This window comes from Ambystoma mexicanum, chromosome 5p (assembly GCF_040938575.1).
Source record: "Ambystoma mexicanum isolate Mex_15411 chromosome 5p, UKY_AmexF1_1, whole genome shotgun sequence".
Lineage (NCBI taxonomy): Eukaryota > Metazoa > Chordata > Amphibia > Caudata > Ambystomatidae > Ambystoma > Ambystoma mexicanum.
In genome coordinates, this window is record NC_090930.1 from 463,658,740 (window position 1) to 463,682,693 (window position 23,954).

General features: G+C 46.2%; 1 protein-coding gene across 6 annotated transcripts in view; it reads right to left on the bottom strand.

Moving 5' to 3' along the window:
• The window catches only part of PLS3 (plastin 3), a 612,346-nt gene that overhangs the window by 321,376 nt on the left and 267,016 nt on the right, over window positions 1-23,954 (bottom strand). The window lies entirely within an intron of this gene.

A 23,954-nucleotide genomic window follows, 5' to 3' on the forward strand; every position in this document is an offset into this window, starting at 1 on the left:
ATTGGTGTGCCGAGCTACAGCAACCTCAACATAAGCGCTGTACGCGTATGGCTGAAGCGTGTAAGATTCGTACTGTTGAGATGGCATGCATTCATCAACTTCTGTGGGAAATTATGTTTCTGTAATTATGATGAGAATTGCCACGATGTGACGGACAACGTCATTTCGGACACTATTGAAGAGACATGCACCATTTCCTGTCATCTGCATTACTATAAAAGCACTGTATTGTGTCACTGGCATGACTTCAAAGTGGACTACCGCTAATGTCAGCTAGAATGCTGACGTGTGGAAAGTTTACAATGCAAAAAGCCATATGGAAGAGGTACGCATTGCAGACCGGTTAAAAAAATACTTCGAATAATTGAGAATGTTTCTTACCTGTAACTCCTGTTCTCCAAGATTGCTATCTTTCATTTTATTTATTTGCTGTGTCTTAGTTCTAAAGTGAACTTTGTACGCCATATGCATTCAGAATACATCACAATACGACAATCCAAACAATCATTAAATACTAATTTGTAAAAACACATACATTTCATATGAAACGTAATATTTTAACAATTATCAATGATTTAAAACTCTGAAGACTGTAAAATCCCTCTTGCCCTAAAATGAATACTTCTTAATATGGAGCCAAATCCAGTAAAGTGCTGTGCTCTAGCACCTTAAAGCGTCTTTCGTGCTAGATGGAACTACAATAATACATTTTAGACCAAATAACCCGCCAGACTGAAAGAATGTGGCAAATAACTACTTTATTATCAGTTTAAGAAAGCAGGGTCATCTGCCAGACACCGGACTGATGTTTGCACACTCGCACAGTAACTTGATTACATGGAGGTCTTATACCCGAATATACGTCATCCATGATGTCATTCTACGTAGCAAAATACAAAACCTTTCGAAGGGAGAGATTGGTTAAGGGAACATATCTACTTATAAAATATATAAGTACTGGTGCTTCATTGGCTACGCCTTGCACTAGCTCTAAACGCATGCAGTACTGATTATGATGGCCAAAACACATCAGGGGATTGGTTCTTGCAACGTTGTATGTGAGGTTGTCCTCAAACCCACTGATTGGTTGGCATACCATCCCACCCATGGACTTTCGGCTCCTTAGCAGCAAATACGTGAACCAAAACGTAGGTGTTTGAATCCCTATTAGACCATCATCTGTCATCAGTAGGCCATCAGCCAAAGTCTACAATTTGTAGGTGACCTTGTTGCTGCTCACTGTTCTGGGTAATTCAAGGGAGTATGAGCACACCACTATCTTAGCTTAAAGTTCTAATGAATAGTCTTTGTTTTCGACTTCTGGGTCCCATGTGAGTGGACCACGAATTTGTCCATTTCAGCCTTCCACTTACTGCTATTTGATTGAATTATACAAGGTGATGTTGCTTCCCTTGGCCTCTAGACACTTGCTCACCCCATCTCATATGAACTTTATACAATTTTAATTGACCAGCAGTTTGGCTTTCATAGATGTTTTCGTCTTCCTTCATCTAAGAAGGTCTCGTGTTCACAGTTTATGCACATACTCCTCTTGTGCTCTGTACTTATCCTTTAAAAAAATAAAATCTTTGCTCAGGGACAATCTTGACACATCGTCGGGTCTGCTTACAGGGCTGTCTTTTTCGGCTGGTTTCTGAGTTGGCTTGGTTACATTCAAAGTGAACCACTGTCCATTTTTCCAATATGGCCGTTGTTGCCATGTTATATATTCCTCTATAGCAAGCTTCTATATGTTGTCTTTCTACTTTGCGTTATGATGTATTTACAGTTATTGGTCACTAGGTAACTTCATTTCTTTTTAGATTTATGATCACTTTTCATGTTACTCTTAGTACTTCAGTTACTTCATTGCTTGGTATTTTCATATAGTTACACCATAGGCTCATATTTTCTTCATGACATCACTTTGTTCTCGTCACATTTCATTTAACATCCATCTTTAATATTCACTGATGCCGTCTGACATCTTGGCAGGCGACATACTCCCATGTAACATTCTTCAATGCGACAACCTTCCAAACTTTCAGTGCCAGGGTACATTCTGTATGGCTGTCTGAGTGCAAAGCGCCTCTCCTACACTTGATTCAGTATAGGAACGATACAGGGGATCCCATCTATAGCCCTTCTCCTACTGTTCCAATATAACAGTGGCAAGGGGGCGGGACTGGCAGGATGGGGCCTACCTGCTCCTCTACACTGCAATATGTGTTGATATAGAGTTTGCATTAAAGAAATAGTTCCAAAACTCTTGTGATTTAATGGAATCATAGTCGTATACCAAATTGCTTAAAGTTACAATATACAATGATCCCAATTTAGGGGGCTCTGTAAATATGAGCTTAACAGTCTCTTTTCCGGTAAACTGCACATTCTACCGAACCTTAACTCACTTGTTAATGTCCATCTAGCTCCATGTGTAGCAAGCAATGGAAGTGGATTCGAACGCATCAAATGACGCAACCTACGCACCTCCGGGTCTGGACATTGCAAGATGTAAGACTGAGGCCTCTAATAGCAATGAGTAACTACTGCAACCGGAGCATAGCTCTGCAATTTAGTTAAATGATCGTAATTATCTTTCATAGATTCACATGCTGTGAATATTCCCCATCAGCAGGGTGGAAATCCTTGGTTATTTTCCGATTCCCCTTGCCCTAGGCAGGAAGAACCTACATTGCTCAACACCCTTGTTATGGGTGCTTTTGGTCCCCACCAATAGGACCTAGAGTAGCCCTAGACTAGACGCTCCTCTTCCCCTCAGATTCTGAGCCCATGGTAGTAGATGTCCATATGTTAAGTGGGTTTACCGGGTGGAAGGATGGCCTATGTGAATCTATGAAAGATACCAATGCTGGAGGAACAGGAGTTGGAGGTACCTTCTCCAGCATTGGATCCTTCATAGATTCACATGCTGTGAATAGATTATGTAGCAGTATATGAATACTGGAGGTGCACACGGGTTAAGAACCCCACCAGAACACCTTACAGCAAACCCATACAATTGTACCTTACTGGAATAGGCACTGTGGGACTGTCCGCCCTGTATGCACTTCTTCGGCATGCTGCTTCTCCAGGCAGTAGTACTTTGTAAAGGTATGCAGCACTGGCCAGGTAGCCGCTTGACAGATAACTGATCGGGACCCCCGGCCACGATGCCGCTGTAACTCCCGTTGAATGCGCATGCGGAGGAACCTGGAGGGGCTTCCCTGCAGACCTGTGGCAGAAAGCAATGGCCAACAGGATCCACCTCGCTGTGCGTTGCTTGGATAGAGCATTGCCTTTATTTGTCGACCATATGCATGAAGAGATGCAATGGCTTCCTGAACGACTGTCCTGCCAATGTAGTATTTAAACGCCTGCTTGAGATCGAGCGAGTGCAGTGCCACCTCTGCTGGTGATGAAGGCTTGCTAAAGAAAACCAGCAAGGTTATCGTGGAATTCCTGTGAAAATCCTTGGGGACTTTGGGAATTAATCGTGGGTTCATCATGAGAAGAACCCTGTCCTTTTGAAAATGTAAGTAGGGTTGGTTAATTGCGAGGGCTTGCAGTTCCGACACCCTCCTAGCTGACTTAAAAGCCACCAGGAAAGCCACTTTCCACAACAGGTAACTTAGTGGTTAATGTTAAAGGACATTTGTACCGCACACTATCACCACCGAAGTGGTCCCCTGGCGCTCTGGCAGCTCTGAAAAAGGGGAGGAGAGTGGGTGGGTTAGTGGGAATAAGCTGGAAAAGTGCAAGAGAGCAGTGATATGATGTTGGCAGCCTCAGCCCTGTGGCTCTGTTGGCTGGGCTTGGGGGGTTTTACCGTCAGTAGTCGTGTGCAAGTCTATGTGTGGTTTGTTTTGCTGTTGCATTGTTGTGAAGTTTGTGCAGATTGCTGCGTTTTAGGCTTGTGGTTGTGTTTGGTTAGAGTTTGAGAGGTGTATGCACAGGGATGAAATTGTTGGTTGGTTGGTTGCAGTGCTGTCCTTGCAATTAAGGGATTCCATCTAGGTGTGGTACATGCTGACATACACATTTCTATCTCGATTGCGATACAAGTTAAAGTTAAGAATTCTACGTTTGGTGCATGTTAAGAATCACATTTCTATCTAGATGCGACACAAGCTAATGTTCAGTTCCCTACAGGTGTGGCACTAGCTAAAATTGGCAAGTTAATATGCATCACAAGGCAACATTTACAATCCATTTATAGTTGTCACAAGTCTTCCTAGGTATGTATTGTCGAAGTCTATGGCAGTCTACGGTATGTAAGGTAGAGTGACAGGGGCTTTCTGGAGTAGAGTAATTGCTCTACACCCCACCCATGCCACACTCAGTTTTTTTGGTGTCTGCTGGCTTCCTTGGCTTCCCGTGCGGACACCTGCTGACACTTCCTGGAGCTGCCTCTGTTGGAGCCGCCCTTGGCCTTGGGGCCCTTCGCCGAGGGCTGCACGGGCAGAGGGCTGCCCTGGGAGGACCAGTGATGAATGGTGAACGGGCCTGGGCGGGTCGGGAGGCAGGAGGGAAGGGAAAGCAGGAAGATGGTGTGGGGTGGGAGCGGGCTGCTGGGGGATCAGGAAAGGCCTCGGGCCTGCAAGATTTTTAAAAAGTATGGCACTCCTGGAAGGTGTAGAGGCCAAGGGTTCAAACGGTTTTCTCATTAGCCCTGAGAGTACAGTGTTGAGGCTCCATTCTGGGGATATTCGTTTAACTGGTGGAAAACATCTGAAAAGGCCTTTGAGGAAATGTTTTAGGAGTCTGTGCCCGTAAAGGGAAACGCCTTTCTCCCGTCTCATGTAGCTAGAGATGGCCACCAAATGCACTTTAATAGAATTGTGGACAAGGCCCCGTTTGGCCAGGCCCAGCAGGTATGGCAGTACCTCCTCCAGCATCACCCTGAATGGGTTAAGCCTTTCCTAGCATTCCTTGCACTGGGTTTTGCACCACTTGCACTTCAGGCGGTATGACTTGTTGGTGGCGGAGGCTCATGCATCCGCTAAGACTTGCCTACACCCTTGTGATATGTTTAGGCTTCCAAACTCTGCAAAGTTAGGAGCCACGAAGTCAAGCAAAGTGATTGGATGTCGTGGTGTAGAATTTTTCCCTTGCCCTGTGCCATGATGTCTGGTCGATAGCCGAGTTGGATGGGTTTGTCCCTGGAGATCTGGACCACATCGGAGTAGCAGGTCTGCCAAGGCCAGTCTGGCACAATGAGTATTACTTTGCAGGAGTGCCGCTTGATCATTTTTTACTGTCCTGCACAGGATAGGTAACATCAGGAGCGTGTATGCGAAGAGGCCGTCCCACAGAAAAGCTAACGCCTTTCCCTGGGGCGTCCTGCTGGCAAATTTGGCAGACTTTTTGTTGTGGATCGTGGTAAACAGGTCCACCGTTGACTGACCCAAGTGTTGGAATAACGACTGCACCATCGCGGAGTGGCGCTCCCATTTGTGGTTTTGGGAGACTTGCCAGCTGAGGCTGTCTGCTGTCTGATTCTGTATCCCAGGAAGGTAGAATGCCTGAATGCTGATCCCGTGGGAAATGGCCCAGTGCCAGGTCAGTTGAGTTTCGTTGGACAGTGTCTTGGATCTTGTGCCTCCTTGCTTTTGCAGATAATACATTGTGGTGGTGTTGTCGGAGGACTTTGACTGCCCGTTTCTTTAGTATTGGGAGGAATTACTTGAGTGCCCTCTGAACTGCCCCGAGTCAAGTACATTTTTATGTAGGGATGTCTCCCGGGGTGTCCATAGCCCCTTGACATGTAGCTGATCCACGTGCGCTCCTCACTCCTTGACGGAGGGGCCCGTAATTAGCGTTTTGTCGGGTGTTGGATCTTGAAACACTTTACCCCTGCAGGCATTGGTTTTGCTTGCCCACCATTGAAGCTGCAAGCACGGTTTGAGAGGGATACGCACTTTGTCCCCCCATGATCTGCAGCTTGCTGCCAGGAACTCTTGAAGCAGTCTCATATGGAGTCTGCACTGCGGGACTAGTGGTATGCAAGAAGCCATCGTCCAGAGTAGTTTGGCATTGTCGCACTGTTTTTACTTTGTTGTAAATGTCTTTAGCAGGGTTGCAAGGGCATCTGCTCTGTCGCAGGAGCGACGCACTCTTGGTTCCGGGGTGGAGAATTCCGCTCCAAGGAATATGAGCCTCCTGGAAGGCTGTAAGAAGCATTTCTTATCATTTATGGCAAAGCGCTTTGTTTGTTATAGACTCACTGTTACTGCTATAGAAGACTGTGTTCCCTTCCTGGATGGGGAACGCACCAGCCAGTCGTCTAAATAAGGATAGACGTGGTGTCCCCGTTTGCGCAGTCTGGCTGCCACTGGCACAAGGTACTTCGTGATGGTGCGCAGAACCGATTTGAGGCTGAATAGAAGGACCTTTAATTGGTAGTGCGACTTTCTGACTACAAACCGGAAGTGCTTTCGGTGCCTTGGGTGGATGGGAATGTGAAAGTATGCGTCCTGGAGATCCAGGGACACGAGGTAGTCGTGGTGCTGCATTGCTTCTATAACCTGTTGTAACATGATTATAATGAACTTTTAGCGCTTTATACATTTGTTTAACCACCTTCGGCCTCCGTTTTCCACCTGGTTGGCGGGCGGCGATTTACCGGGATTCTACTGCCTTTCCCCTTTCGGTCCCTGGGGACTTTTTCTATGGCCCTTTTTTGCAGCGTGAGCTGCACCTCTTGTGGGAGCGGTGTGTGTGTGTGCGCCTGCAGTTGGTGTTTTTTTGGTGTTTGGCGTTTGTTTGAACTCTAGCAGGTACTTATATAATGCCACATCCAGCACCCATCTGCCCTTAGTTACGTCTCTCCCGTTTTGGGCAAACCTGGAGATCCTCCCTCTCAGGGCGCAGTGAGATGGATTGTCACTGTTGGGCCTTGCCCCCATCATAACCTCTGGGAGCCGGAGGGCTGCTTGCGGCTCTGATTCGGTCTGTCTTGATTTTTTATACCCTTGGTAAGCTCTCTTGTACCCCTAGGAGTAATATGGGGAGCCTCTAGAGTATTGACCTTCCTTGTTGGATGAGGGCCTGGATGTTCTGCTAGCCACCCCTCTGAACTGATGAAAAGGGAGAAAGTTCTGCAAAGATGTTAGAGAGTGGCCTGTCAGTTTTAATTGTTTTTAGATCTTAGTCTATCTTTGGTCTGAATAGCTCATCCCTCTCAAAGGGCATGTCCACTACTTTATGGTGGACATCTGGCCGGTAATCTGTACGTTGGAGCCAAGCCCGTCTCGTCAGGAGCACACTGTTGGCCACTTGCTTAAAACCTGTTACCACCAGGTCCACCGCCATGTTTATCCCCAGGTTGGAGGACTCTTCCCGTTCCTTTAGGATTGCCCTTGCCGCCATACGCTTCTCCTCTGGGAGATGCTCCAGGATTGGAGCAAGCGTATCTCGCATCTAGCCATCGTAGCTGGCTATGATGGCTAGGGAGTTGTCTGCCTTTACTGTTGTGGCTCCAATCACTAGGCCCTTTTTCCAAAAGCGTCCTGTTTTCGTGCCTCATTGTCCTATGGTATTGAGCATTTTTGCTTCTCAAATTTTGCTTTCCGGCGCCAAGACAACTGGCTCAGGAGATGGCTAAGAAGCGAGACATATTGGTGTTTATTCTGGTGGGTTGTAATTTTTATCTAGGCAGCCTTGCACTGCTGGGATTGTTAATGGTCGCTTCGTTTTCAGTCCCTCTTGCCAGACCTGGTCGATATGGAGACCATTGCCTTTCACCTCTTAGCCATATGGTCAAATAAAAGCCTAACCTTTTCATCCTCGGAGGCAAGGAGGCCAAACTCCTTGCACGCCTTCATTACTATAGAATGGAATGAAACCCTGTGATGTCATCTGGAGGATACTCGTTTTACTGATTCCTCGGCCTGGAGGAATTCTTGCAGCGAATCAGTGTCCCAATTGTTGACTCACCTCGGAGAGTCGGATGAAGATGTGGTATTGCGGGGTGCGCCCGCCTCTATCAGTTTGCTCCCCTTCTTCTGGCACCAAACGCACTGGTGGCAAGACGGTCCGGCTCCTTTTGCGTTGGGGGAGGGGGGAGGGAGAGCTAGAGTTAGTAGTGTACTCCCGTGCCTGCATATTGGACGAAGAGCAGGGGCTACTGACAGGGATGGAGAAAACTACCTTGACCGCGAGTGCCCTCTGGAAAACCTTGCTGATCTTCCCTGCGATGTAAACCTGGGTCAGGGGGGGAAGTTGCTGTCGCACGAGTGGTTGCAAGGATGGCATCACTAGCCTCATCAGGGCTGCATCAAGCTGAGTGATGACCTTTTGCAGAGAGTAGAGTACCTGCATTGAAAGTAGGGCCTGTGGGTTGGTTGACAGTGCTCTTACTTCCCTTTGTTGGATTTGTAGATGGGTGGGGCAGTGGGCGGTGCTGGACCTGCCTCTTCCTGACGCTGCTATGTCCCCTTCCTGAATCTGGCTCCCTGGCGTTAGTGGTCTAGCCGGAGTCTCCTCCTGTATTATTACTGACTTTTCCGAGTAGGACTCTCCGGCCTGCTGATGCTGTGTTTTCGAAACCGGTGTCAACCTCCAACAGTAATATCTCCTCTGGTATTAGATCCGAGTACTGGATAGGGGAGACCTAGCTGATGTGTTGTGGTTGTGTGTGTTTGGTTGGTTGAGGAGGTTGTACTTCCTGATGAAGTTTTTGCGTCTCAGTCAACATAGTTGTCATCGAATGGGCGGCCGTCGACTGTCGGCCAGAAGCCACCTTTCTGTGGTTTCTTGGGGCCTGGGGATGTTTCCTTCCCTGCCACAGAGGCTGTAGGTCAGGGTGACGGGACCGTGATTATGCAGTTTTTTATGGTTTTCTTTATCAACAAGTCAGATTTTTGACGTGTCGTAGACTAGGTAGTTTTGTGGAGTGTTGTCGATGAGGAGGTGTTACGCGGCGTCAAAGGGCTACACTCCCGCTGCTTTGTCACTGTTGACGGGCTGACCTTACTCTTTTGCCATGCCTTCTCTGTGGTCGCGATTGGAGGGTACTTGTGAAAATTCCGTGCCTCAGCAGCTTTCGTTGACATGTGCTAAAGTGTTTTCGGATTGGCCGACAACTAGGTGCTTACGCCTACGGCCTTGATGGCTGCAATCAGCTCTAAGGGTTTCGGGCATTCCTTGTGCCTCCCCTTCAGACTTAGTGCCTTGACGAGGCCTCGCCCTCTCCCTCTGACCTCGATTTATGTCTGTGCTTATGTTTTTCCATCGATTTGCCACCTTCTGCTCTCAACTTCCGCACCGGCGACGACTGGCCTTCTCTGGGCGACAACGGCTTTCTCGGCCCCTTCGGTCCTCTCTCACCCACCATCGATGGCTCATAGCCATGGGCGGTCATGTGCTTGGTCTTCACTGGTCATTCTTCCGACCTGACCCTTTCCCTCGCCGGCGCTAGTTTACCAGCGGGAACGGCAATACTCTTGGTTGCTTCAACTTTGTGAGGGTACTCTGGGTATTTCCCCCTTATTAAGCCAACATACCAGCCTTCTGTTTCTATCCTTGAGAGTCTTGGAACTAATACCTTGACAGATGGTGCAGCTTTCAACAATGTGGAGGGGGTACAGGCAATATATGGAATCAGAGTGCTTATCACTCGCATACTTTTTTCAGGCCACAGGTGGCACAGGGCTTAAAAAGGGGGCCTCCTTTTGCCCTCCATCCCCAGAATCCTCCACACCTGAAGCAGTAGGCTTGATGTTGTAGAGGAAAATGCTTCTTTTTGAAAAAGGCTGTATATTTGAAGATTTTAACCTAAACTCTGACTGTGGAAAACCAGAGGACTCCTTCAGCTGAACACCACACAGTTAGAATCTGAGGGGAAGAGGAGGGTCTAGTCTAGGGCTACTTAAGGTCCCATTGGTGGGGACCAAAAGCGCCCATAACAAGGGTGTTAAGCTACAAAATGTAGCTTCTTCCCTAGGGCAAGGGGAATCAAAAAGTAACCGAGGATTCCCAGCCCGACGACAGGGAATATTCACGGCACCAATGCTGGAGAAGTATTTTATATACTTGTTACATTATCTACACACCATGAAACCTACCCACATGCCAGATTTCAGGTTTGTAGCATGTTGCGAAGTATGCTGAATATATATATACATATACATATATACACACACACACACACACACACACACACACACAGTTCGACAATGCTGGTGTACTACTCTGGCAGGAATAATGCCATCGGCAGGAGTACACCAATAATGGTGGACGCCCATTCCTTCTCAGTTGAATAGGCTTACTTTCCATGGTCTGAACCTTTAAAAATCATAAAATAACTGTTTTCTATAGTCCCAAAACAATAGGCCAAAAGACAGCAGCTGCAATAGGACAGCCACCTCATCGTGAAAGACTCGTGGTTATCGAGTAACCTCGTTTTAACATGGTTGGACTGACAACCAGTTAAATGATTTTTATTAAATCCATTTGTTGGCATGTGAGATTTTAATCATCTGCACTACACCGAAGAGGCAAAGTTGATTTCAACTCCACTTACTGGCCGATTATTGGTGTTCAATGGTGTCAGTTGGTGTTAAATTACTGATGCAACCAAAATATTCCTAAAGCCTCAAAACGGCATAAAGTGAAGCGGTCATGGTAAAGCAGCTAGTAATTCTGCGTAGTACGCTCACGTCTGATCGACGTCTCTTCACAAAGCATCATTTATGTGACGCCTACTGAATAATAAACTCGTATGCAGTGAGAGCGTTGTGCCGCAGTCACACAGCGTCCCATAAAACCGCCGCAGATTGACCAATAGCTGCTCCTTTTTTTGCTTCAAGCACTGGGCATTCACAAGCTAAAAAAGCTCATCGGGTGGCCTGAGTTCATCTCGGTTTTGGCACAGTCCTGTGGGCGCCTTCCGATATAAACAGGCGGTAGTAATGGAATCCAGTTCAGACTCGAGGGCGCACATGCGGCAGCTCTGCTGCTCTCATTACCCGCAATGCAGCCCACATACCTCATGATAATGCTGCGGAGTATTGTGTGCAGACAATGCCTTTCATAGGGTTTCCTCTAAATACAGCCGTCAGCATGAGCTGAATGCGCAGCTCTGGCAAAGTAAGCTCCCATCAGAACATGCAGAACATGCAGGTCAGTGAAAGTTTAGTACAAAGAAATAACAGGTTTAAGCATCAGACTAAAAACTGGCCACGTGGTTTCGCTCCACCAACAATATGCTCAGTGTTTCAGCTCCTGTCTGTACTGCCAGCGACTCTGGATTCTACCGCGCACAAGGTCACTTGAAACAAAAGGACACTCCTCCAATCCAGGGCCACCATGGCAAAGTGAAAGGCATAACCCAGGGTAAGAAAAATGCAAGCTTACCAACAACAACAAACTACTTCACAAAGCAACTCTTGTCTGCTTTGCCATAAACGGTGAGAGGGACGAATGACCCAACATGCCCCACTTTTGAAATGGAAATCTGCCCTTGCTTTGCTGCTTAGCGCGATGAATGCCTCACGGGCATAGACTTCAACCACAAATTTGACACTGAAACCACAAATTTGACACCGATGAGAGACTACCAGAAATCGGACAATGCTCAGAACCAGAATATTTACAACTTCTATTGTCAAGCTTTTTTGCTGCATTTTTTTTCCACGCTAAGGTATACAGAAGTGGGGGATGAAGTAGGGGATGAAAAAGTGCACAGGGATGAAAAGGGGCACAGGGATTTCACCAGCCCGTGTACTAGCCCCCACCTCCCGATTTTTTTTAGATAATAGTCAACGAATGGTCTTGTCCTCGATAGCCGTCGCCGGAGATCTTGCAGTATACGGCCGTCGAAAGGATAGGAAACCTTCACAGATCCTTGAATTGAACGGCTGTTAATTAAGTACCCATTCTCTATGCAAAGACCAGAGGGTAGAATGTAAATAAAACCCTCTTCAAACAGTGGAGATCGCATAAATCCTTTGAGGACAACCCTGTGCAATTATGACAAACCAAATCACTTGGCCGGCATCTAACCCTCAAAGCTCATGTGAAAATCTAAAAGCAAACTACAAGTTACATCCCCACAAAATGCAAAGTGTTTTCTGCCAACAAATTAAATCGAACTCTGATATAGAACAAAGACATTACTTGTATCTACTTTGAAGGGGACTACCTACCTTCATATGCCTACCACAAAACACTCCGACTGAATATAGGACTGACGTTTGCGGAGTCTAACACTAGGACAGCATCACCCATCACTGTTAAAAGTTACAGTGGCTAGTGCTAGAAGCCAAAAATAAATGAACCTCCGAATCCTTATTTTTACCTAGTTACTCAGTACTCAGACCTGCTGGCCAGGTCTGGTGGTGCACTCTACCTCACAAGCCACAGCGGACAACCTAGAAACCCCAAATTCAGATTTAACAAGGCTCAGACAATCCTTTGAGCATTGACCCATTTCCAGAACTCCACAATCCCACGTGCCCAATATCATTTTAATATTTGCTCAACAGTGAATGTGGACCACCCTACAGAATTTCTTATCTTGACAATCCATTACACCTCTTTGCATCCTTCTCCTTACAACCGACCTTCCATACCCACAACCGCTTATCGCTTTGGTATTTGCAAAAACACTTGGTTGTGCATTCATTGCCAGGGTTATTTGTAAAGTGTCTCACTGCCCTCCAAGGCCTGCTATGCTATGTAAAACCAATACAGCCTTGAAAAATGCTAGTGTCCTATGAAGGCTTAGGCCATCGTTTGCCTTCAAGTGTAGTCACTTTATCCGCCGAGTTCCCGGCTCGACTTGTCCACATTTCTACTCAATCTCTCCATGTTAGTGAGGATCCACTGATTTTCTCTCTACACAACTTTCACTGAGACGCTCTTCTGCAAAATGGCGAATGAAGGCCATGCACAAAGAAATGTAACCAAGCTACGTTAAGACACCCCTATACAAGAACACGTAGAGGGTATTTGCACATGAAAAATAGACTTTCAGAGCACTTTGCCAGAAGCGAACAGATCGAGTAGCACTTTTACATCTGGATTTCAGATCTCTTTTCTTATGCAGGTGGTTTGAGGAAAATGAAAATCAAAACCACTTGGGCGCTTGCTCAGCTTCCTCCAGACAAGCAGAGCTTTAAATAGCTCGAAAACAGGATGCTGGGAAGTGGAAAGAAAACTAGAAAAAAACAAACAAATAGGACTCAAGGGCGTGCATTCCCTTTGCTCAGTTTCAAAAACTTCTGCGCAGCATAAAAAACATTTACGAATACAAAATGTAAATTATTTTCCAGAAAAACTCCATTGTAATATTTAAAACACCACATTTAATGTTCAGACGGCGTACAACTGCCACACGTTGTGGTGAGTAAAGGGCCTGGGAATTCAAAGGGTATGATGGGTTGTGTGAATAGTATCCACATATAATCATGCCAGCCTAGCTTTGCTTTTCCTAATATTGGTCAATTTACTAAAAAAACACTACACCAATAAAGCTTTCATTTCCAATACCTTGATGTAGTCTGTCAGTTTCTAGGGCTCTCATCAACCCCGATATTACGGTCCATCAATATGCAGATGGCACAATTATACTCGTGGTTTAAAATCTGTTTGACACTTGTCCAATGCACGACATTTGGCACATACCAAATGGTCAGCACCAACAAAACCGCATTTTTGCTTTTCGAGAATCCATCCAACCAAATTCATGCAGCCCTGGCCAACAGGCATTAATCATGAACAGTTCACACACGAGTAGCAAGCGCCGACTCTCTAGCCTATCCTGCAAATGAGACCTCATGAAGGTGTTTTCTTCAGTAAAATAAAACTTGTGTTGCATTCTCCAATTTCAGCATCATAGTCTAGCATTTGTGCGGTTACTCCCAAATGGTGGCAATGCACTGCCTTCCGGCATAACTTTCGCCGTCCCGCCAAAGAGGTGAGTCACACCGATCACCGGCATCAGCAAAATCAACCACAACAAACTCTCAAAGCTTCACTTGCTGGCAATGGCATCCTAGATCTCTAATAGCCTGCATTGGATTCAAGGCTAGATCAACTCAAGGTCTGCCTTAGCTGGCGGAAAGTTAGACTTTTCCAGAAATCAGAGGCTGAAAAGGCCGGAAAAAAATACATGATGCAAAGAGAAAACCAGGAAACAGACAGACCTTCACCGGATGAACACCAACACTGTTAAGCAACCCACTGGACTTCGGTACAACTCCTTTATTATTAATGTTCAGGAAAAAACTCAAGACCCTGATGAGGTAGTTCTCGTCAGAGGACTAGGGCCCTTTAAAGCTGCGCATGCCTCAGAGTCATCTTAGGAGGCCTCCACGTGTAGTTGCTTCTGTAAACCTTGCACTTACCTTTGCACAGTCATATGCTGCTTCCTAGCATGGTAATGCTACACGAACCACATAAATGTATGCATACACTTGTTGGCTGGTCTATCACAGGCAGCCAGGCGCAACCTCTACCTTTCTCAGGATCCTACAGGGCCTGCAAAACTGTTCAATTTCCAAACTGGTATGAGGGTCCTTCACTCACTCCATAATTCAACAGTCTGCAATGAAAAGATCAATGGATGCATCAGTCGTTGTGTAATGATTTGCAATCACCCTGCCCAGTGAGGGTGGGGATTCCAAATGCCGACTTGATTCAAAAGCAGTGAGAGGAGGGGTGAAGGGAGATACCCGAGCACCACACCCCCCCGCACCCCATGTGTGCTGCCGCCTACCACCAAAAAAGGAGCCAGGCCAGAGGGGAAAAAAATAAAAAGAGTAAAAGGTAAGAGGAAAATAAATAGAAGTGTGCACAGTGAAAGAATGTGTGCGAGTGGGACCCCTTCCTGCTAGATCCAGCTCCAATGGTATGGATTGAGGAGCATTCAGACTCATCACAGCTGCCTCATCCACTTGGTGATGCGACTCCACAGGTGCATCCTCGCTTGATATTAAGTTGACAAATCAAATTTTACAACTTCACTGTTTAAATGAATTTCTGAGAAGTTGTTGACTAGCTGAGTTGGTGAATCTGGGCAAAGCTTTTTTATGTGGATTTTTCTTTTTCTCATTTTGCCTGCATACTCAAGGGAGAGCAGCCTGAGAAGTCCCTACCCTTACCCTTACCCTATCCTCGACCATTCAGGTACAGTTCTGTTCTTGGTTCCTTTAGCGCGCCTTGAAACGCCTTGAAACGCTTGTGTATAGGAGCGTTATAAATGCCATATCATATCACATTAATCACTTTGTAAACTGGCTTTAATATCGGCAGGGATCCTCTGGAGGACTGCTTGCAGTAACTTTGCCCTTCATGAGATGTATAAACAGAAAAATGTTCACGACTTGCATTAATATTAAAATGGACAACCCCTCTGGCGCTACAAATCTTAATACCCGTCTAAAAGCGGTTGGATGTGACAGAATGGGCTTAAATTGAACGGCAAAAAACTGGTTTTAATTGTCAGGCCACCATCGGTCATCTCCCTCTGGACGCCCGACTACTAGCCTCCGTCCCTAGGCCCTTTTCCACAGCCTGTGCCAACGGTAAACAATCTGGGTGTTGAGATATTGGCACAGGTCATTGCAGTTTGTCAGCAAGGACATTTTAAACTCAGAGTCCTGTGCAAAGTACTTCTGTTTCTTTCTACTCCGTTATGGGCCCCTGTGGTGGCCTCACCGATTTTAAGAGCACCGGACTACTGCAATGCCCTCCATATCTCTCAACCTGCATCCCTTTTGGATCGACTACAGGTGCTCCAAAATACTGCAGCACAGGCGGTTCTTGGGCTCTCCTCTCGTGACCATGTCACACCAGGAATGCACAGCCTCCACTGGCTCAGCGAGTGGAGTTCAAGGCGTTGTGCCCTCAATGGTCAAAGCTCTCAAAATTTGCAGCAACAATTCTGTTGCTATTTGCCGGCACGACCACGCCGCTCCTCCTTGGATTTCCTTATAGCAGTGCCTCCACCGAGCTAGGTTAGACAGAGCCCGTTCTGTCCCAGCTGCACAATCATGGAATAGGTTTCCTTTGAAACTTCGAAATATGACTGAAAACCTTGATGCCATCTTTAAACCGTTCTATTCCAGTAACTGAATGTTCTAATGCTTTGCTGCATCTTACTAGATCTCTACAGCGCCATGATGCCCCCGATGTAAGATGCACTTTATAAGATTGTTAATATAACATATCAATTCCCCAATGTTTTCTCCATCAGAATCAGCAAGAAAACTAACAGACTGCAGCAAAAGGGATTGGCAGAGGATGTTTTGTGCAAACTGGAACGGGTTCATCAGTCATACGGATTATTGGTCATCATGGTCCACCAACTTAATTTTAGGAAACGCAACAAAATCAGTGTAGATTGGACCATTCTAGATCCAGTATAGGCTTAACTAGTTCAGAGACTGTTTCCCATGCAACTCTTGAGCCCTTTCCAGAGGTGCCATGGAGCTAGACAACATACCTAACTGTTGACAAATCTGGTCAATTCGTCCTTTCGCCCCAAAGGGGAGCCACCCACTATGAGGCCAAGGAGGTGAGCCTGCTCTGCAAGACCTTCCATAGAGGTCTGGGCAAGTGGGACCCAACTGGGAGTGACTCCCCTCTTTGGGACAAGGACTTCCAGTCAGAAGGCCCTCCCAGACAGGACTACAGTTTTAGCCTATATGGGTGTTAAAAGGACTTATTTCTGTTTTAAAACCACCAAACAGTGACACTTTGCCTCAAGTTAATGGTGGATCTCGTCTAAGCGCCACAGTCGAAGGACACACCCCTTTTTACCATGATTACTTATTTAAGCACAGGAGGAGAAAACTAGGAGTGAACAAGGAGAAAACTATTATGCAGGTAGGAGAGTGAATCTCATGCAGAGAAGAGCCAGGGAGGACACGAATCCCTGAACTCCATATCCAACAAACATTAGGGATGCAGTCCCAGTGAAGCGAATGCTCCCACAGAGTCAAGAGAAACTGATACTTAGCCTGACAAACCCGAACAAGCAAACACCCGATATGAAGCGGGGGAAGAAAAATACAACCATTTTAAATCCAGGTTAAGAAAACCTACAAGCTTAAGGGAGCCTAAGAAAACTGAACGAGCAAGCACTCTGTTTAAGGCAGAACAAGAGAACTACAGACATTTGTGTACAGGTTTGAAGAATCTACAAGCATCTGAGAAATTCTAATGGGAAAACACCCTTGCGAATCCGAGGGATAGAGACCCAAAATCTTTGCCTCAAAACTGGAGAAACTGGCAAGGTTAAAGGAGCCAGAGTAATCAAAAAGGGCCAGGGCACTGCCTGAACCAAAGTGAATTGAATACAAACGTTTTACATTAAAGTTGGGGAAACTGATAAGATTTCAGGAGCTTGAGAAAAAACTAAAAGGGCAAGCACCCAGTGTGAACCAAATTGAATTCAATACTAACATTTTACTTCCAAGCTGGGGAAGCCAGCAAGCTTATGGGAACCCGAGTAAACAAACGCCCTATATCAAGTTTATACCTGGTAATGAACAAGCCTCTCAGAGAGCCATAAAATGGTGAGTCGAGAGCCACAGAATTGTTCTCAAGAAACTTGGCGTAAGTGTAAAATGTACTGAAGAATTAAGTCTGCAGATCTGAAATATTGGCAAACTTTATGAGCTACTGGGAAAACTCAAGTGTTGGGCCAGAAAGAAGTATGACTGAAAGACAATGTCCTGGTCTCCTTTATTAGAATTTCTAAAGTGGCAGGGCAGTTAGCAATAAGGATTCAGTCGGAAGACTTATTTTAGACTTTGACGAGCATCCTTGGTTTTAATTTTGCTAGGTAGGGAACGTCCCTCATTAATATAGGGCAAGACAGGAGTTTTCCTTTTCATTTAAATAAAATCATATTTAACATGTCACTAAGTCGTCTGACTACTTCTTCTGGATCGCCACACTGTCCATAATCCAAACCCTGTAAGGTTAACTTGTGTATTGTTAATCTGAATGTCAGGCTCTATAGACGATAAGCGCAGATTCTGATTGCAAAAAAACCTAAATTTAAATTAACCATTTTGGTTGATCCGTCGTGTACTACAGTTTCAGGATTAGGTTAATTAGATCATTTTGAAATACTCAAGTTAAGCCTCTGTCAAGACCTGAATATAACTATACAGCCACCCCACTCAGGGAATTAGAATGAATTGGTGCCTTTGCTTGAGAAGTGGTCACTTCCTAATGAACGTGAAGCATATAGCAGTATAGAGTCACTTCCCATTCGTCTCTTCAGCATATTCAAATAGATTAAGCAGCTTTCTTTATTCCGACCTATGGTAGTGCATTGCATGCTTTTGATGGGGTAAATAGGTTATTTTCTTAATGCAACAGCTACATCCACAAATCCACTGCGTGGGAATTCTATCAGTGATGTATGCACGGCACTGGTGTGTTGAAGACATGTTCTTTGTGACATCAGTTGTCACTTGATCCACTGGAATGATACAAAATAGATTTTGGAGGGTTTAACCAACTATTCCCAATTTATTTGCTACCAAAATTTGTCAACAGTATTGAATCATCTTTGAACATAATACTGGAAGACCAGTGTCAGTCTTCTTTAAATAACGGTTAAGTATGATGAGAATTCAACCAGAAATGTTCCAAGGGTTGGTGATTTCTTTCTTTAATTCTGTCCTCTACCGCACCCTAGTCTTACCTTAGAAAAATAACTTTCTGCAAATTGATATAAGATAAATATTCTAATGTTGGTGAGGTTAAGGAAGATCTCCACCACATCAGCAAAAAGAGGCAAAGAATCCAATCTGTAAAAGTGCCTCATTACGGGTATGGCGGTGCAGGGAAAAGAAAAAGCATCAATCTGGCAGTAATTTCGTTAGCGTCGCATTACTGCATCGCTGTACTATGAGTTTGCTGGAAAGGTGGAGGGTAAACCTCCAGCAAAAAGCTGGGAGCCAATCCTCCACCTTACTACCAAAAAATCAAAAGAATTGCAGCTGGCTGAAATTCCCACCGAAATTCCCATGTAGTACTATGGCGTGTAACCAGGTGTGCCCCCATCCATCAACTTCTCTGGACAGCCAATCCTGCCAGTCACCCTTCATCAGATCAACATTTTTCACCACAGTCTCGCCCTTCTCACCACCCTTGAATATCAGCAGGCTTGAATACCAGCGTTATGGCTTAAACACTTGAGCTCAGCTCTTCTTTAGCGCAGACCATTGCCTGGTCCCACCAGGTAGTTGTATGCAGGAGACTGGAAAATGCATTTCTTTCATATGCCTCGGAAATCTTATACTCCACTCTGAAGGGTCACGATTCCAATAAGGGCGCAGATTCTTTTCGCTACACTGGTTTACAAAAGGTATCAAAATGTCCTGCATTTCCTCTGCCCAGCAGTGAACCACTAAGCTACCATGGGTCACTGTAAGAAGTGTAGTGCTACACAATGGTTTTATGCCGGATGAGGACCAGCCGCTTCCGGGAACAAACTCTCAATCCTTTTCCAGCCCATGCTTCTTGAAGGACTGCTGCATGGGCTAGGAGGACCTTCATTTTGGAATGGCCTTAATTTCTAGAAGCAGTTTGTTACTTTGCACTTCATCCTTATGCTGGAAATTCCTCTTCATGAAGAACGCCAAAGCACTTGATCAGGCCTCTGCTCCCTTTATTTGTAAGCTGCGGAAGGACCTTTGGGATCAGTTGTGCTTCTCATCCAATCTTCCATTAATGACCAAGTTGGTTAGCTTTGATGAGTGGTGGCTCCATCATAGCGGTACAGTGACCACTGACAGCCTTCCAGTATCAACAACGCTTCCAGAATGATGAACTTAAGGGATTAACTAACGCGCACAGATTTCTCTGCTTCAGAAACTAGGCTTGTGCACTGAAGTGTAGTGACCAGGAGCTCACTAGGGATGGGAATCATTTTATCATGAATCATCGCTTCTGATCCTCATTTCCGGAGTTGCTGGTTTGTGCTCTGAAACTAACAGCATGTTGGAAGTCAGATCCATAACATTCAAAGCATGCACTATTAGCCTTTGGAGAATGTGACCCCACACAGAAAACAAATGCAAGTTCCAAACCAGATGCACCCCACGAAGATGCATAGGCCTTACTGCAAGGCCAATTTTGCACAGGGTGGAAATAATTAACATTTCAAATGAACCTTGAATCAAACGAGCGGGATGTTGTACTAATCTGCATTAGATTGCACATACAGATTGTGTAGAAGGGTTGATAGTATGCAAAAAAAGATTCTGCAAAAAGCATGATTTCCCCATTCCTGCAGGGTTTTTAACTTGTCACAGCTCCATGACATGGATATAACCCAAAACTTCAATCTTGCCCCAGGGTTAAATGGAATTGCAACCCGTATATTAAAATCTAAAGTCTAAATCATTTTTATAATAAGTTTAGTTTTTTCTACATCAAAAAACATTTCACGCAAACACGTGTTTTCAGTCATCAGCTCTTCCTCAAAGCAATGTTAACATGAATATCTCAAATTCGCATTACAAATCAGGGTTCAAAATTGAGGAGATCTCAGAGCAATTTAGCTCCTGCTTGTAGCCCTGAAGAGCCTGGTTAACTTAAAACCAATACTTACCAGGAGTTACTTTTGGCTCCCCAGGCCAACTCATGCCGATTAAACACAACCTTGTGAATTTAACTCTGCATTTGGGACAATCTATAAACAAGCATTAGGGCACATCTATATGACATTAAAAGAATAAGGGACATAAGAAAATTGATACAATTATATGTTACCATTTCATGTGGAAGTTAGATCTGCCGAACACTATGTACTAGCTCCTCGTTCCCCAGTGGTAGTGCCCAATGGCTGGTTACTGCTCGATACCCAGGAGCTGTGTGTAGCTCCTGCTTTTCCAATCTTAATTTCGAGCCCTGCAAATGTATTTTATTTTTAAAAAAATACAAACATTTATTTATTCCACAGCATCAAGGAGAACATGCACATTAACATTTGTTTGCGATCCCGTACAATCAATATAAAGTAATATTGCCTCCATACCGCCTCCGATATCCCAAAGTGGGTCCTCACTTTCAGTCTAATTGCGTCAGAGCAGGCTCAGAGTTCGCTGGTTGAGTGGACGGCTCTCACGATCAGGCGCGGTTTATATGTTAGGGCAGGGAAGTTCTGGTCATAGTCCAATAGTGGTGTCCAGATGTTCAGAAAGCGGTGGAGAAGACCCGCTTTGGCCACCGTGACCTTTTCCGCCATTGGGATGTCCCAGATTTTGATCCACCAGAGGGTGGTCAGGGAGCCCTCTGCGGACTTCCAGGTGCGTGCTAGTGCAATCTTGGCAGCCAGCTGGAGTTATCAGTGCTGCCCTCCGACCGGTCCTTGGGTAGGCGTCTGAGATCGGGATCCCTAGGAGGACCTGTTCAGGGGTCAGTGGTATCGTCGTTTGGGTGATATCTTTTATTGTAGCCAGGCATTGAGTCCAAAACTCTTACCCTGGGGCATGACCACCACATGTGAAAATAGGACCCTGGAAGGCCACAGCGGCGCAAGCATTGTGGGTCCAGAGCCTGTTGAAAATTGTGAAGGGGAAGGGAAGTACCAGCACAATAATAGTTTATGGGCGCATTGCCGGTTGGTAATGCAAGGGGAGGCTGTGCGAGTCCTAGTCCAGACGTTTGTCCAGGTATGGTCTCTTTACTGTGACCCTGGTCTCCTTCCCACTGTGTCATGTAGGAGGGCTTGAGGCGAAAGGGGTCCTCCTGTAATAGTTTGTAGATGGACCAGATCTTCCCCCAGGCTGGCAGGTCGATTATTGTAAGTTCCAGTGGGGTGGGGGCTCGGGTCGCTGCTGCTCGGGTCTGGGGGTGAGGGTGGGTGCACCAGTGCCTCAACTGGACATAGCTGAACCTGTCTGTTTCTGTTAGTTGAAAAGTTTGCTTGCATTGTTCGAATGTATAGAGGGATGTCCTCATCGAAGAGTTGTTCCAGAGTCTCAAGCCCACCCGACACTCAGTTTCCAATGTTTTTGGGGCAGGAGCCAGGGGAAAATGCTGGGTTGAGGAAGATGGGGGAGAGGGAGCATAGGTCCCCTGGGATGTGCTTGTGTCTGCGGGCCCAGTCCCAGGCCTTCATTGATTGCTTTGTGGCGGACAGCATATCTGGCCAGGTTCGGCAGAGGGGATGAATGGTAAGAAGCAGAGAGGGAGAGAGAGGCGGGCCTGTTTGATCTCTACCCACTTCGCGCACCCCAGAGCGAGTCCCCATGCCTGGAAGTGGGCCAGTTGTGCCGCAATTTGGTATTTACGAAGGTCCAGAACACCTAGTCCACCCAGTTTCGAGCTACCCATCATAGTTCTTCAGGGAATACGTGCTTTCTTGCCCTTCCAAGTAAAGTCAATTATTTTCCGTTGAAGCCGCCGCATAGGGGAAGAGCGAGATTGCGACGGGGCGCTGGGGGTGGGAGGGGTTGTGAGTTTGTTTGGTATACTTTTGCTGGGTGAGCAGGGATCCGAACCCCTAAGTATGGAATAGACTTGGTACTCCACTGGAATGGGCTTTGTCGCTCTAGGTTTGCCCTTTTGTCTGGGCTTAGTTCCACCCCTAGGGCCATCGATTTTCCAAAGTTGATAGCAAACCTTGCCACTCTCCCGAAGTCCTGGAGCTCGGTAAAGGCCCTCTTCATGGAGGTCGCGATGTCGGTGATGTCAGTAGCACGTCATCTGCATAGAGCGCAATTGTATGTTGTGTGGGGCCTATTTGCAGGCGTTTGATCCCCAGGTTTTGGCGAATCTGCTGGGCCAAGGACTCCATGGCAAGAGCGAAAAGCAGGGGGGACAGCGCAACCCAGTCTTGTTCCACATGTAAGAGGGATCGGGTCTAATAGGAGTCCATTGACTCTCAACGGAGTCTTGGGCGCTTGGTAGTTTACTAGGACCATTCTTTTGAAAGGTCGGGCCAAAGCTGAAGGCCTCAAGGGGGAGGCGTAGATGGGTCCAGTCCACTTTGTCGAATGCCTTGGTTGTGTCCAAGGCCAGCAGGGCTAGTTGTTGCTGATCCTGGTTGGCGATTTCCATCAGGTCTAGGGCACTCCGGATGTTATCTTTAGTCGACCTGTGGGTATTAAATCCTGTCTGGTCCGCATCTATGATGTTAGGGAGGATGGGTGCTAGGCGATTGGCCAGGCCCTTGGAGAAAATATTAGCGTCCAGGTTTAATAGTGAGCTGGGTCTGTACGAGCTGACGTCCTCGGGATCTTTTCTGGGTTTGAGGATAAGGACTGTAGTGGATTCCTGCATTGTTGGGGTGACAGTCCCAGTGGGAGCGAAAGAGTTAAAGAGTAGGGTCAGAGGTGCTACCAGTTGGGGCTGGAAAAGTTTGTAAAACCGGGTGGAGAACCTGTCTGGGCCCAGAGCTCTGGGCTTCAGGATTTTTATCGCTTTGTCTACATCCTAACTTGTGATGGGGGCTTCAAGTTCCTCCCTAGCTGCAGGAGTCAGGTTAGCCCCGCGGACGTAAGCTTGCTGTTCATTTAGGTTCCTTGGGATCGCAGTCATTATTTCCGTTTCGTGGGCAGCTGCTAGATGTAGCTTCTCTCCCTCCGTGAATTGCGTCACTCCCTGTGGATCGCGGACGCCCAGGATAGTGTTCCTTTTCTTCACTTTGGCCAGTTTACTAGCATCTTATTCACTTTTATGTTATAAACATAGTACCATTGTTTAGTCTTTGTTAACAGATTCACTGTGGTGTCGGCGTAATGCGCTTCCAGTCTCTTTCTTGCTACCTGTAGGGCCTTATATATGTTTTCGGGGACCAACCCTTTTGTTTATGGGTTGCTTCCGTGTCCTGGGAAGCACGGACCGCCTGCTTTCAGGGAAGCACGGACCGCCTGCTTTCGCTTATGGAAGGCCGTGCCTTGGGTGATCAATTCCCCTCGGAGCACGGCCTTCATGGCGTCACAGGTGTTGGCTGGCGAAGTGTCCGCGTCACAGTTTTC